We start from the raw sequence: 14,432 nt of genomic DNA, 5'->3' as shown, positions 1-14,432 counted from the left end.
AGTTAAGTGATGAGAGGCACCCGTATCGACAACCCACTGCTTGTCAGAGTGATGAGATGAAGAGCTGTAATTGGCAGTCGGCTTAGGTTGGGTATCATTGTATTTCGGGCTTGGACATTGTTTGGCAGTATGGCCATGCCCTCGACAATTATAGCAGGTTGGTTCGGAAGGATAGGAGCTACCACGGCCCTTAGAGGAAGAGTAACCAGCTCGGCGGTTGCCACGACCCCTGCCACAGGAGTTGCCATTAGATTGTTGCCGATCGGCATAGTGGGCAACAGCCGCTGGATGAAGAGTTTCAGAGGCAGATTGTAATTGTGATTCTTCAGACAAAAGTAAGCCGTATAGATCATCAAATTTCACAGACACTAATCGTGCCTCGATGTTGCGAGTGAAGGGCCGATACTCAGGACCAAGACCCCGTAAAATATGATCAACAAGATCATCCTCAGAGATCGGTTGATTGAGAGCAAGAAGCTGATCATATATATGCTTTGCACGATCCATGTATGTAACAATCGAATCAGTGCTGCAAGCGAGATAATGCAATAAATTTTTGAGGGACCGGATCTGAACACGAGACCCGGAGGCATAGGTGGTTTGAAGCTTTGTCCACGCATCAATGGCAGTAGTTGAACCAACAACTTGAGACAGCACTGGTTCAAAGAGAGAGAGAGCCAAAGATCCAACTTAATACAAGCTAATCTTTAATATACCAGGCCTGGTACGCCGGATTTGGTGCCCCTTTAACCACTCTCGCCGGAGAGGCAGTTCCATCAACATGACAGTATAGTTGATTGCCATGGAGGATCGGGGTGAATTGAGTTTTCCAGAGAAGATAATTTGAGGCGGTGAGTTTAATAGTGAGTTGGTTGTGGATGGAAGGGAAAGACATAAGCGAGGACATAACAGAGGAGATATTAGCATCGGTGGTTCCCATGGCAGAAGAAGAAGGATCGGGAAAAAAAGAAGAGAGAGCGGCGTTGAATCCTAAAAGATGGCTAAGCTGATACCATGTAAAAGAAGCAACTTTGGTTTAAATGGCAAGAGTACATTTTCCATTGCTTTGCATTACAAATAAATACAAGTGTTTAACTAGGTGTTTGAGATAGAATACAGCAGTGGGTTGAATCTTTCAAAATATTCAAAAAATAAACAAATCCAATCCTAACTGATTTGAATTAAAAACAAGAAACAAGCCATGTCAGCTAGGTGAGGAAGTTGACGTGGATTGAGTCAGTTGCTTAACATTTACCGTTTGCAATAATCCTCCTAAATGTTTGGAGAATCGACTACTTGTTGAGAAGAATGGTTGTTTTATGTATCAAGCTTGACTCTTTTAATATTTTATTAATTAATTTCCCTTTTCAAAAAAAAAATTGTATTGAGAATTTGTTGGAGTTGATTATGATATATATACATATATATGGTATGTATGGTGATATATGTATAGATATATCGATATTTGTGAGGTATCCATTTAATAGGAAATTTAGAAAATTTTTGAACAAAATAGATAATAGTAAATCTAATCGTTTCTCTATTGACTAAATTGGTTCTTCTCTATTTGAACTATTTTATGTAGTCAACTTAGTTTAAAAATAGCATGAAATTTTACTTGTAGTTCTAGAAATGATTTCAAAAACATCTCGATTAATTGGAATTATTTTTCCCAACCAATGGAGAAGGGAGGTATAGGGTTACAAATTTTAAGTATGCATAATAAAATTTTTGGTTTACAATTTAATTGCTAATGAAAAGGCTCTTAGGATTAAAGTCTTGAAGAGTAAATACAAAATACGATTATAGTCTTATTCCTATGTTTGGTGCTTTTTATTTAAAGAAATAAGCTATTATAATAATGAACTCAAAAAATACAAAACTTAATTTCGACCTCAAAAAATAATTTTGACTTCACCCCTGGTTTAGTGATGAGAACATGTCAATTTTTATGAATCCTAATAAGAGATGGGTATCTCACTAGAGAGAAGTCATAGAGAGGTGGGGCATGTGGTTGCTATCAAGAGATGAATTTACACACTATAAGGGATTTTTAAGCCAAACTTATTTCGGAGGAAGTGCAAGACAAGTTCTTTTCAGCAGCTCTTAGTTGTTGATTAATTGATGATTTTGATAACTTATTACAATTTAATTATGATGATATAAAATGGACTACAAATTTTGATATTGCTTGAATGTGATAACGTTGTTGTAGTTGGATTGTTAAATTCTAGAAGAGCATGTGATAGCAACATAAGCCTTGTTAAAAGCATTAGAGACTTATGTAATACACATTGCTAAGTTTGAAGTGAAGATGGAACCAATCATGCATTTGTTCGACAAGCCACACCAACAGGGATTTGAAATTTGCTTTCAAGTGATGTATTAGGTATTAATTACCTAGGGAAGCAATTGTAACACATTATACCTGGTTCGACACTTGACCTGAGCTATAAGGTATTACAACTATTAAACATTAATATCATTCAATATTTCAACATAAATAATCAACTAATCCATAATACAATATAAATGCAATTAGTCAATGATATTTAATCAAAACCAAACCTTAATGAGCTTACGAAGCTTTTAAAATAACCCAGGAACAAATCAGGACTAATATGATACTTTTATGAAAAGATAGGTAAAAAGTGAAAACATGGGTCACACTGCCATATGGCAAGGCTGAGGTTGTGTTGTTCTATAACATGGTCGTGTTGCCTAATGTATCACAGACTGATGCTGTGTAGACTAGAGTCATACAACCATATCGTCAAGTCGTGTAACAGACTGTGGCCGTGTGGTTCAACCTGCACCTAAATTTAATAGACAACATGGCCATGCCCTGCACCTGTGTGTGACACACAACCACGTGGAAAACTGTGTTACAGGTGATGTGCACCTAAGCTGTAACAGTCCAATTTTCAGTAGTGTCAGAACAGTGATTTGAGATCACTAAATCCGATGAAAAAGTTAGAAAATTTATTAATTTTGTGATTTAAAATAAATTATTAGGTAAATTGGGTCAAAAACGAGGTATCGAGACCTCGATATTATAAACTAAGTTGTAAATATTTTTATAAATATTTACGGAGTGTCATTAGGGTAGTTTTAAAGTTTCGTTAAGAAATTTTAATGTTTCGATGATTAATTGATTAAAAGGATCTAATTAAAAAATAGATTCACAGGACTCGTTTCGATAAATTAGACTCGTAATTATTTATTATAAATATTTAAGAAGTTAGTTGTGTAGTTAATTAGGTGAATTTGACTTAATTAGGAGTTATTGTAAAAAGGACTAAATTGAAGTAGGATGAAAGTTGAATTATAGATTAAAAAAAATTAAAAGGGCCAAATAGGCAATTATGCCTTTTCTAAAGTTGAGTCGGCATGATAAAAATCTTAGATTTTTTAAGTATATTATTATTTTATTATATTGTAAATTATATTAATTATATTATATTATTATATTTCAAATAAACAAAATTGTTGCTAAATGCATGGTGTATATGATGACATGTGGAAAAATGAAATACATATATATTAGTAATGATTACATATTTACTTATTATTTAAGTAAGTAATATTATATTATTATATTATTATTATTATATTAAGCTAATTAAATAAAAGAAATAAAATATAGAAAAAGGGAATAGAAACAGAATAGGCAAACGAAACAGAGAAGGAAAGAAGGAAAGGAAAGAAAAAGAAAAAAAGGGAAGGAAAGGAAGAAAATTTGGGATTTCAAGATTCCAAGCTCAATTGGTAAGTCAAATTAAGTCCTTTTCTTATAATTTTTGAGTTTTTGGTATTCTAGAACAAAGTATTATTGGATTTATGCTGAAATTTGGGAAGTTATTATATTTCTAGACATTGATTATGTTGAATAAATGAAAGAATTAGGGTTAAATTGATTAAATTTCAAGTTAGAAGTTAGTAAAAGGTTTATTTGTAAAATAAATTATAGGCTTTGAATTAATAGGTGCTAAATTGAGAGAATTTCGAAATTAGGGATTTATGGTGAAAATGAAGAGTTAAAGTGAATTTATAGTAAGAATTAAGAGAGAATATGGAGTTAGATTGGGAAAATAAAATTAGTATGGATAAGGGATTAAATTAGAATTTAGGTAAAATTTAGGTATAAATGGAAATATTTTAATGAAATTGTGTATTAATGATTTTTAATTATTTAATTACGTAGCTAATGTCGTGCAAGAGTCATTGTCCGAGAAAGGAAAGGAGAAGGTGAACAAGGAGTGACTCGAGAAAATTTACGGTTAGTATTACCATAATTCGAATTTAATTATTAATTGTTAAAATTTAAATTAATATACATGATAAGCAAATTGAAGTAAGTATCATGATTGAATTGAATGATAAATACGTATTGATATTGAATTTATTAATAACAATTGTTGAATTTTGAATAATATGTTTAGTAAATAAAAATAAGGTGAATATCGATATTGAATTAAATGATATTGAATTGTATGTGAATTGAATGAAATTAAAATGAAGTATGAATATGTATGAGCAATTGATGGTATATTGATTGGAAGGTGAAAAATGTATTGAATTAAATTGTGATTAAATTGGAATTGAAAGTATGAGAAAGTGATTGAATTGAAATGTGATTCGAATACCCTATTAACTTATCGGACTAGATTGGATACAAATGGCATGCCATAGGATTTGTGATGTGATGAGGAGATTTGTAGCTCGGCCGAGAAGATGATTATGTTATTATATGCTTCGGTTTATCCGAAGAGGCATTTAATGCCTTATTGGTGTGTTTGGGAGGATATGATATATTGGTGTGTTATGGAGGATTTATATTTATTTCGGGTGTGTTTTGGTTGGATATTCTGGTGTGTTTGGGTGAAATCCGCATATCTGTCAGAGTCCGAGTCAAGTTAATAGGGGTAAATGAATAATTTTGATAATATAAATTTTATTGAATGATCTTGAATATGAATCAAAAAAAGATATTAAAATGAGAAGTGAAAATAAAATGATTTGAAATAGTGAAATAATATGTGAATTTAATTGAATACAAGTTATTGAAATTTATTTATGGATTTAATGAATAATTTGAGTGTTAAAAGATTATAAGTGTAAATTGATTATAAATGAACGAATCGAATTAAAAGATAGTTATTATTATTATTATTGTTGTTGTTGAAACAAGTTGATTTAATGTATTAAATGTTTATTGAAAGATTAATGGTATAAATTGAATTAAGAAATAGTGTATGAGTTAATTTGAATGCAATTTTATAAAATTGGTTATTATAATTGTTGTTGAAAAATCCAAAAAATTTAGATAGTGAAATAAGGTATGAATACAATTAAATATAAGATTGAAATATTGCTTATTGTTATTAATTATCAAGTTGATTTAAAGTACGAGATAATTAATGAATAATTGTAGACATAAATTTGAATGTATATAATTTATCGATTAATGTTATGAATTTGAATTATGGTAATACCATTGAGTATTCCTATACTCAGCGTACGGTTGTCTCCGTGCGCAGGTTAGCAGAAAGCTAGTGTCCGGTCCAGCATCTAGAGCAATCCCGACCTCAGAGAAATTTTAGTGATGTACCTTTGTTTGATAATGTGGCATGTACCTAGGTGATGTATAGGTTAAGAATAAAAGTTTTGTTATTACTATTGCAGAATGATGTTTAAATTGGTTATAAGTATAAAATGGAACTAATATGACATATTTGATACAAGTATGCTATATCTGTTATTTATTTGTGAATTAGTGATAAGTTATTCGATATGTCCGGTAATGCATCTCTTTGTAAAAATCATCATCATTTATTTAGTTTACAAGCCACCTACTATTTACATAATTTGTCCAATTATATATTTCATACATACTAAACTCATGATTAATTTCCAAATCGCACATAAAACATATAAGACTTACCTTAATAACCAACAACTCTTCAGCCTACACTTACAAGTTAGTCGAGTAATTACTCATACCATTCACTAAGCATTCATAATCTACCATTCAATCATCTATCTGAAGCAGTAGTAAAAGCTCCAAATCAAACCAATTAAAGAGTCCACAATGTCCAATTACAAACCATTAACAGTTCAAAGTCTAAAACCCTCTAGCTTAGTCCCATATTGCCTTCTTTATTACGTTAGAAACACATCAAACATACTCAAGGTAATTGCCTTGCTTTGGATCACTTGGTAGCTCACTTCTCCTCCTTGTTTAAGATATATCCTTGTATTGTTAAACATAAAAGAATGTGAGGTTTTTCAAGCTCAGTGAGTGCTCAAAGATTACCAAAAGTAGTCGCAATATCCAAAGTTAAAAGAAAGTATACTATCACAATTAATCATGGTAAGCAATCAAGCATAACTCATAACATTCACATTGATATGTTGGTACAATGTGATCATAAAGCATATATACAAAATATATTACATTGGATAATCGAATTTCCAAATACGGCCAATATAATGTGTAGCACAAAGCTATCACCCACCAAACACAACCAATCTACCCTCCAAACACAACCATAATCACCCTCCGAACACAACCAAGTATACCCTCCAAACACAACCAATATACCTTTCAACATATCCACTTAAACATGTATACTTACTATTTTATACACATTTTCACATGTCACACAACTCATGTTCATATCACATATTCTAGTCTCACACCATGCACTTACAATTGCTCACCTTATCCTCAAATAGCCACAACATATAGATCTCATATAGTGTACATAAAATCAACAAGACTCATATCATATTCATTCATAGACACATAACATTTTCATTATCATCTTAATGTACATCACATAACATACCACATTTAAGCATCATTTGCATATCATCATTAGTTTACGTAGAAACGCTTACTCATGGAACTTAATGTAGGTGATTAGGATACCTAAACTCCCCTTTAACACTTTGATTTGTGCATAATTGTAGCACACCAAACTATTCACCTTGCAACATTGACTTTAATGGCAAAAGCTCAAATAAGCTTTTGTTTACCTTTGTCCTTACTTGTAGAGCCTCCAAACGAGTCTGACACTTTGCATTCACATTAAATACATTACAAATACAATATAAAAAACCTTAAACACATTTAAATCATATAAAAACTGCAGACCACAACTCATATATCTTACCTATCGAAAACTAGCTAGTTTTGCTGAAAATGCGATTTCACCACTCAAATCTAGTTTCTAAATCTTAATTTCGATTCCAAACATCCTAAATATCATCCAATTACATATTTAAATCATCAATTTTACCCAATTACACTAATCTAATTTTTTCCAAAAAATCAAGCTTATGTGATCTTTAAAAAGAGAAAACATTCAATTTGTTTAAATTCATTAAGGATTTGTTAAATTAAGATCAAATACCTTTTAATTAGATCAAAATGAGTTAGAAATCACTTTAAAACCAAAGCTTAGATAAGATATACGAGATCTACCATTTTCAAGCCAAAAATCAACTTAAAATCACATAATATATTGAGATATTGATTAAATCATTTAAATCTCGAATTAAAATAACATGTCACTTAGTTTAATTATAAAAAGTTAGAATCTCACCTCAATTTTTTAAAATCGATGAGCTATGGAGCTAATTCGAGCTAAAACATGTGAAGATCTCTTGAGGATTTTAAGGATGAAAACATGAGTGTTCTTCAAAATTGAAAAGAGATTTTGTGTTTAGAGAGCTTAGGAATAAAAAAAGATGAACTAATTTTGGAAGAAAAACTTTGATTTGGTGTTTAAAGAATTTTTGAAGAAGATAAAGAATTAGAGGGAAAGAGACATTGGTGTTGTTAAAGAGGCAACCCATTTTTAAAAATTGGGTCATTGCACCTCCAATTTCTCCCCTTTTTCAAAAAGTTCATTGATTTTAAATTAAAACCAATTTCAAAATTATTTTTAAATCCAATCTCGTTTTTAAAATCCATTTTAACCAAATTAATTTCCAGACACCTAATTTTAATTTCTTAACCTAATTTTTTTAATTCTAATTTTTTAATATTTTATTTAATTAATTCTTAATTATTTTAGTCATCTAACCCAATTACGATTTTCGATTCACTAACCTCCGATTTACTATCCCGATTCTACTAGCCCAATTTTTGGAATGTGACATTAAACCTATACAAAGAGCATCAATTACCAACCAAAATTCACCATATAACATCCTACCTAAGTGTCAAACCAATATGCCACAATTAGCACCATAATTCAAACATTAACCATTAGCATTTAATACCATTCATACCATAAAATCAATACCCAATCAATCACATAGCATCATTGGTTCCATTGTTAACATAATACCAAACAAATTTCACCAAGTTACCTAAAACATATATATCAATTCAACAATAAAAAATGCATTAGATACCAAAACATGCCTATACCATTACACACCACAAACAACCAAAATAACCATAAAAGATTTACATCTAAATACATGTTTTATATCCCAAATGGTACAAAACATAACCAAAGTGCTTATAAACATACATAGCCAAAACTCTATTTACATGCCACTTATAATTGAGCCAAAATAAATAAATAGCTACCAAAAGAGTTGACAAATAGTGTGATCTCCAAAAATAATCCAATCGATAGCTCGAATCCGATAATCTATAAGAAAGAAAGTGAAATAGGATAAGCTTACTTAAAGCTTAGTAAGTTTGTAGAAATTAAACATCATATACTTGTCATTTTAAGCATACAATTTGAATTTAACATAAACTAGAATTCCATGCCTTGTTTCACATTTCCTAACATACCAAATGGTTAGACATATACATATAGCATTAGTAAGATCTCAAGATACATATTTCTCATGCCAATTCAAAACCAATAAGTATATAACCATCCATACCATGAATTCTATTTCTTGACATTTTATTAACTGTTTTGCCGGAAGAACTATAGTAAATTAACTTTGGATACATGGGGAAATAATGCTCACACAAGTTGACAATTGGGACATTAACCATTACACGATGCTGCTCACGCAAGCTAACGAGAATCTACAACAAATGTTAGATTCCAACCATCAGTATGGTATCCACCACCAGTACATAGTACCTAAAACTATATCATTTGCACAGAATGCCTGAAAACTATAACACCGGTACATAATACTTGAAAATTGTAATCACCAGCACCTAGTGCTTGGAACACCCTAATGACAAGTCATCTGTAAACTAATCACTCATTAACTCACATGGGCCTTAACTCGTATTCCATAAAATTTTCATGTTTATAACCTTATACCATGATCAACTTGATTACATACATTCCATAGAATAACAGAAATCAATTTAAACATGTACAATTGCCATACATTACATAAGTCTCATATTTTCCACTTTCAAGACTTACCTTAAAAAATCATGCTAACTATACGCATATGAAATTTGAATTCAAATCATTAATAAGCATAATAAGTTTAATACAAACTTACCTAAACGAATCAACTACCAACACCACAACGAGGACTACTCGTCAACTTTTCTTTTCCCGCGGGTTTTGACTAGTTAATCAGTTTCTTGATCTATATATAATAATTTAGCTCAATTAACCAATTCGACACCTTAAAATATCTAAATTCATGTATTTTACCCTTTAATGACATTTTACATTATTACCCTAAAATTTTACCTCTTATTCAATTTAATCACTAAAAACGAAACTTTCACGTTTATCACAATTAAACCAAAACCATGCTAGCCGAATTCTCTCCTACACATATATAGCCCATAATTATTAAAATTTCACAAGAATCTCATGCTAAATTTATGAATTCTCATTTGTGAGCTTCCATATACTATTTGTCCATAAATTTGTTCTTGAATGTTTCTAGGAAGAAATCCCAAGTCATCCGGTTCATAATGGTCCCTTGTTTCACAGTGTTCCACCAGCGATGGGCTTCGCCAATGAGTAAGGACACAATGCATCCCAACTTTTCCTCTTCAGTACAAGCCATCTACTCAAGGATTTTCTCAACACCCTCGAGTTGATAATCAATCTTGGTAAGATCAATTCCTTTAACTCTACTAAATCTTTACCACCTAATTCTAATAGTGCGTACTAATTACTTGATGGAGAGATTAGCTGAGTTGTATGTGGTGAATATAGTTTGACTTCATGGTGTACCAATTTCGGTCATTTTTTATAGAGATCCGTGATTTACCTCGAGATTTTAGAAGAGTCTTTAGGGAGTTTTGGGTTACAACTTATCATCCCCAGACAGATGGTTAGTCAGAACGGGTAATTTAGATACTTGTGGACATGTTGCACAGTTATATCATCGAGTTTGGTGGTAGTTGGGAGTGATATTTGCCTTTAGTGGAATTTGCTTACACCAACAGCTACTAGTCGAGTATTCAGATGGCACTGTTCGAGGCAGTATATGGTAGGAGGTGTAGGACTCCTCTGTGTTGGTCTGAGCTGGATAAAGGACGTGCTGTGGGTCCGGATTGGATTCGGGAGACTAAAAAGAAGGTGAAACTAATTAGTGATAGACTGAAAGCCGCTTCTGATAGGTAGAAGCCTTACGTAGATTTGAAATGTTGTGATATCGAGTTTCAGGTTGGTGATCAAGTGTTCCTTAAGGTTTCATCTTGGAAGAAGGTTTTAAGATTCAAACGAAAAGGAAAGTTGAGTCCGAGATTTATTAGACCCTATAAGGTTATTAAGAGGATTGGACCGGTAGCGTATCGACTCAGGTTATCGACTGAACTTGAGCGTATACACGATGTGTTCCACGTGTCCATGTTACAGAAGTACCGATTCGACTCGTCGCATATTGTTCCAATAGAGGAGACTTAGGTTCGACTTGATCTTACCTATAAAGAGGAACTGATCAAGATCCTAGCTCGTAAGGTTAAGGTGTTGCATAAAAATACCATACCTTTAGTAAAGCTTTATGGCACAATCACAAGACCGAAGAGGCTACTTGAGAAACCGAGGATGTGATAAGACGTCGATATACTTATTTATTCGATTTAGGTAAATTTCGAGGACAAAATTCTTTTTAGAAGGGGAGAGTTGTCACATCCCGAAAATTGGGTTGGTAGAATTTGTATTATGTTGTGGGCTCGAGAGAAAAATCAGGTTTAATATCATAGAAATTAAAATAGGATAAAATAATTAATTAAATAATAATGGTAATAATAAAATATTAAAATAATTATTGGGTCTAAAATTAGGTGGTGAAAATTAGGATTAGGTGATCGGTTATTAAATAACTTAAAACGAACTTTAAAAATAAAATCGAGTTTGAAAATAATTAAGGAAAAATGTGTTTTAATTAAATTAAGGATTGATTTCAAAAATAAGGGAAAATTGAGAGTTTTTAAAAGGTAATTTTTCCTTTTTAAAAAAAAATTGCTCATCTTCTTCCTTTAAAAACCCCAACGTCCCTTCCCTCACATTTAGCTTCTCATTCAAAAAACTTTCTCAAATTCAAGTATGATATTTTTTTTCTCAAAATTAACTCATCTTTGGTGATTTCTTAGCTATCCAAACACCTCAACACCTTCCAATTTTAAAGAAAAATCATTAATCCTCATCAAATTCGTCATTATTCTTCTCATGTTCAACTTCAAATTAGCTCAAAATTTTTTTTTGTTTTATTCAAATTGCAGTAATGTCTTGACTTATTATGATTAGATTAAGGTTTTTGTTTTTCTAATTTGGAATTTAACCGAGTGTGTTGAGAGTTTTAAGATTTAAAGCTTTTAATCAAATTTCAGTTCAACAATGATGAAATCCAAAATAATGAGTAAACATACTATTTTTATTGATTTCTAATCTATTTTTAACTAAATAGAATGTATTTGAACTCAATTTGATAGTTCAAGATCCAATTTTAATGAATTTTGAATTTCCCCTTTTGTATGTTCATACAAGTTTGATTTTCTAGAAATTTTAAATTCATGAAATTAGGTAAAATTAAAGGTTTATATTAATAATAATAGGTTAAATAAGATATTTAGAAACTTAATTAAGGTTTAACAACAAAAATCGAGTGAGGAAACATCATATTTTGGCAAAATGAGTTAATTTTCGGTATGAGAAAAGTGAGCTTAGAGTGGTGATTTTGCTTCTATTTTTTTAGTTTAAGGCTGTTAATAATGTGTTTTTAATGTATTTAATGTGAATGAGAAGTGTCAGACTCGTCAGGAGCTTCTACGAGTAAGGTGAATGAGAAAGAAAAGCTTGTTTGAGATTGTTGTGCGCAAGGCATTGACTAGGTGAGTGATCGGAATTGTGGCTCTTAGGCATGATTCCTAAGTTTGAATAGGAGCTTAGGTTTGTTTAAAAACCTAATCTAAGCTTCGAGAGTAAGTATTCTTACTTGATCTACGTACTATTAAATTCGATGCTTGTTTATCATGATATGTGAATCATGTGAAATATTAAGCAAGTGTTATGTGTAAATGACAATGATTGATAAGTGCTTGTTGTTTTTATGTGCACCTAAATAATTTAATATAATTATGGCTCTTTTGAGCAATTGTGATATCATTTGAGAGTGCATTAAAAATGTTAAGAAAGTGATTGAGAAAGTAACGTTATCAAGTGAAAGTTTGTATAAAACGGTGAGTGAATATGTGTATAAGTGGATATTCTGGAACCATTGGATATCATTGGCATGTCATAGGATTGTGATTACTCACCATTTTTATTAAGTGTTAGGGCATTATGGCCCGGAGATAGCGTTGGAGAGATAAAAGAATGTCGAGCATAGCTCCATTCACCGTAGATAGCGTGGTGTGTTTGGAGAGTGTGAGCATTCGTGCTACACTTACATGGAGATAACTTATGACTTTATGAGTCATGAGGAATGTTTGGAGAATTGCTTATCCAATGCATTACCGATTATATATATGTTCCATGCCACATTATGCCAATATATCATTGTTTTTGCTTTGTGATATGTTTGATGCTATGCTATGGTTGCATGATTTAGTATGTTTTCTTTCAACTACAGATTTTATGTCTAATTGTGGCAATTCTTTGTGCACTCACTGAGCTTTACCAAGCTCACACTTCTTACTTTACCTTACAGATAAATAGTTTGCGGGCTAGCGAGGAGGGTGGTAAATCAGTGATCCATCGCAAGGTATTTTTTTAGTGTATGTGTGTTGAGCTTTTAAACTCCAAAGTGAAGGGAATGTGGGTCGTTCCAAGGGTTTAGTACTAGAATTAGACTTAGACTTTTTAAATAAAATTTTCAATGGGTTGTAAATGAACATTTCAAACTATTTAGCTTTTTGGGGGGATTTTGAACGTTTTAATTGTTTGTTTGATTGTTTGTCTGGATGGTTTTATTACTAGTTTAATGTGATGATAATCAAATGAACTAACGATTTTTTTTTAGCCAAGGGAGACCGTCAAGTATTAAGGTACGCCCTATACCTTCTAATTGTGTGAATGAAAAAATTAATTTAGAAAAGCATGCACTTAGAACTAATTCCTATATGAAATATTATGTAAATGTGTGGCATGTATGGTTAGTTGGTGTGGTTCATAAAGTTTTGATCAATCCTGAATAAAATGATAACGTTTAAGTACATTAACTAAAATAATAATAATAAATTATGAGTATTATATAAAAATATAAATTCACATAATATTACATATTTGTCCCATTAAAATGATTGATTACCATCATTGGGGTGTATTAATTATATTTGCACTCATATAATTTCATTTTTTATGGGAAATTCAAAATGTCATTTCATATGGTTTTGGGTTGAGAAAACATGTGCAGATTAGGTTGCAAAATCTTGAGTATATAGTCCCAATTCCATTGGTTTGGAAAAGTATATGGCATTTGGTGGAGAATCATATTATATACATATGCAGGCACGTCAATTGAGATTTGCCATTAATCTATGTCCACCACTACTAATATTTATATGTCAAAAAAACATTATTTTCTTACATTTTATTAATTAATTATAAATGATCATAATTAGAAATTTAAAGCTGAAATATATCTCTTTTAGAAATAAAAGCTACATTGATATTAATTTGATGAAATTTCCAGGAAACCGAGGAGGAGGCGCAGTCACACATTCACCCACCCATTTCCTTTAAGAAAACCACTAAATCTTTGAAAATTCTTTTATAGTAATTCTATTTAATTTAAATAATATATATAACTTTTAAATTTTATTTTTTATTTCACTACACTAAAAATATATATTATATATGAAATTTAGTTGAGTGATGTGTTTCATTTCCACCCGATGATGATGACGGAGCCGCCCCAGTTTTTCCACCTTACTTTCTACTAATCAATTCGCTAATGGACTTGTAATTTTCCTTTACTTTTGAAAAATAAAATTAATTATGAATTTCACAATTTAGTTAATCTTT

The sequence above is a fragment of the Gossypium raimondii genome, chromosome 10 (assembly GCF_025698545.1).
Source record: "Gossypium raimondii isolate GPD5lz chromosome 10, ASM2569854v1, whole genome shotgun sequence".
Classification (NCBI taxonomy): Eukaryota; Viridiplantae; Streptophyta; class Magnoliopsida; order Malvales; family Malvaceae; genus Gossypium; species Gossypium raimondii.
The sequence above is the reverse complement of the archived record's forward strand: the minus strand, read 5'-3'. Positions refer to the sequence as shown.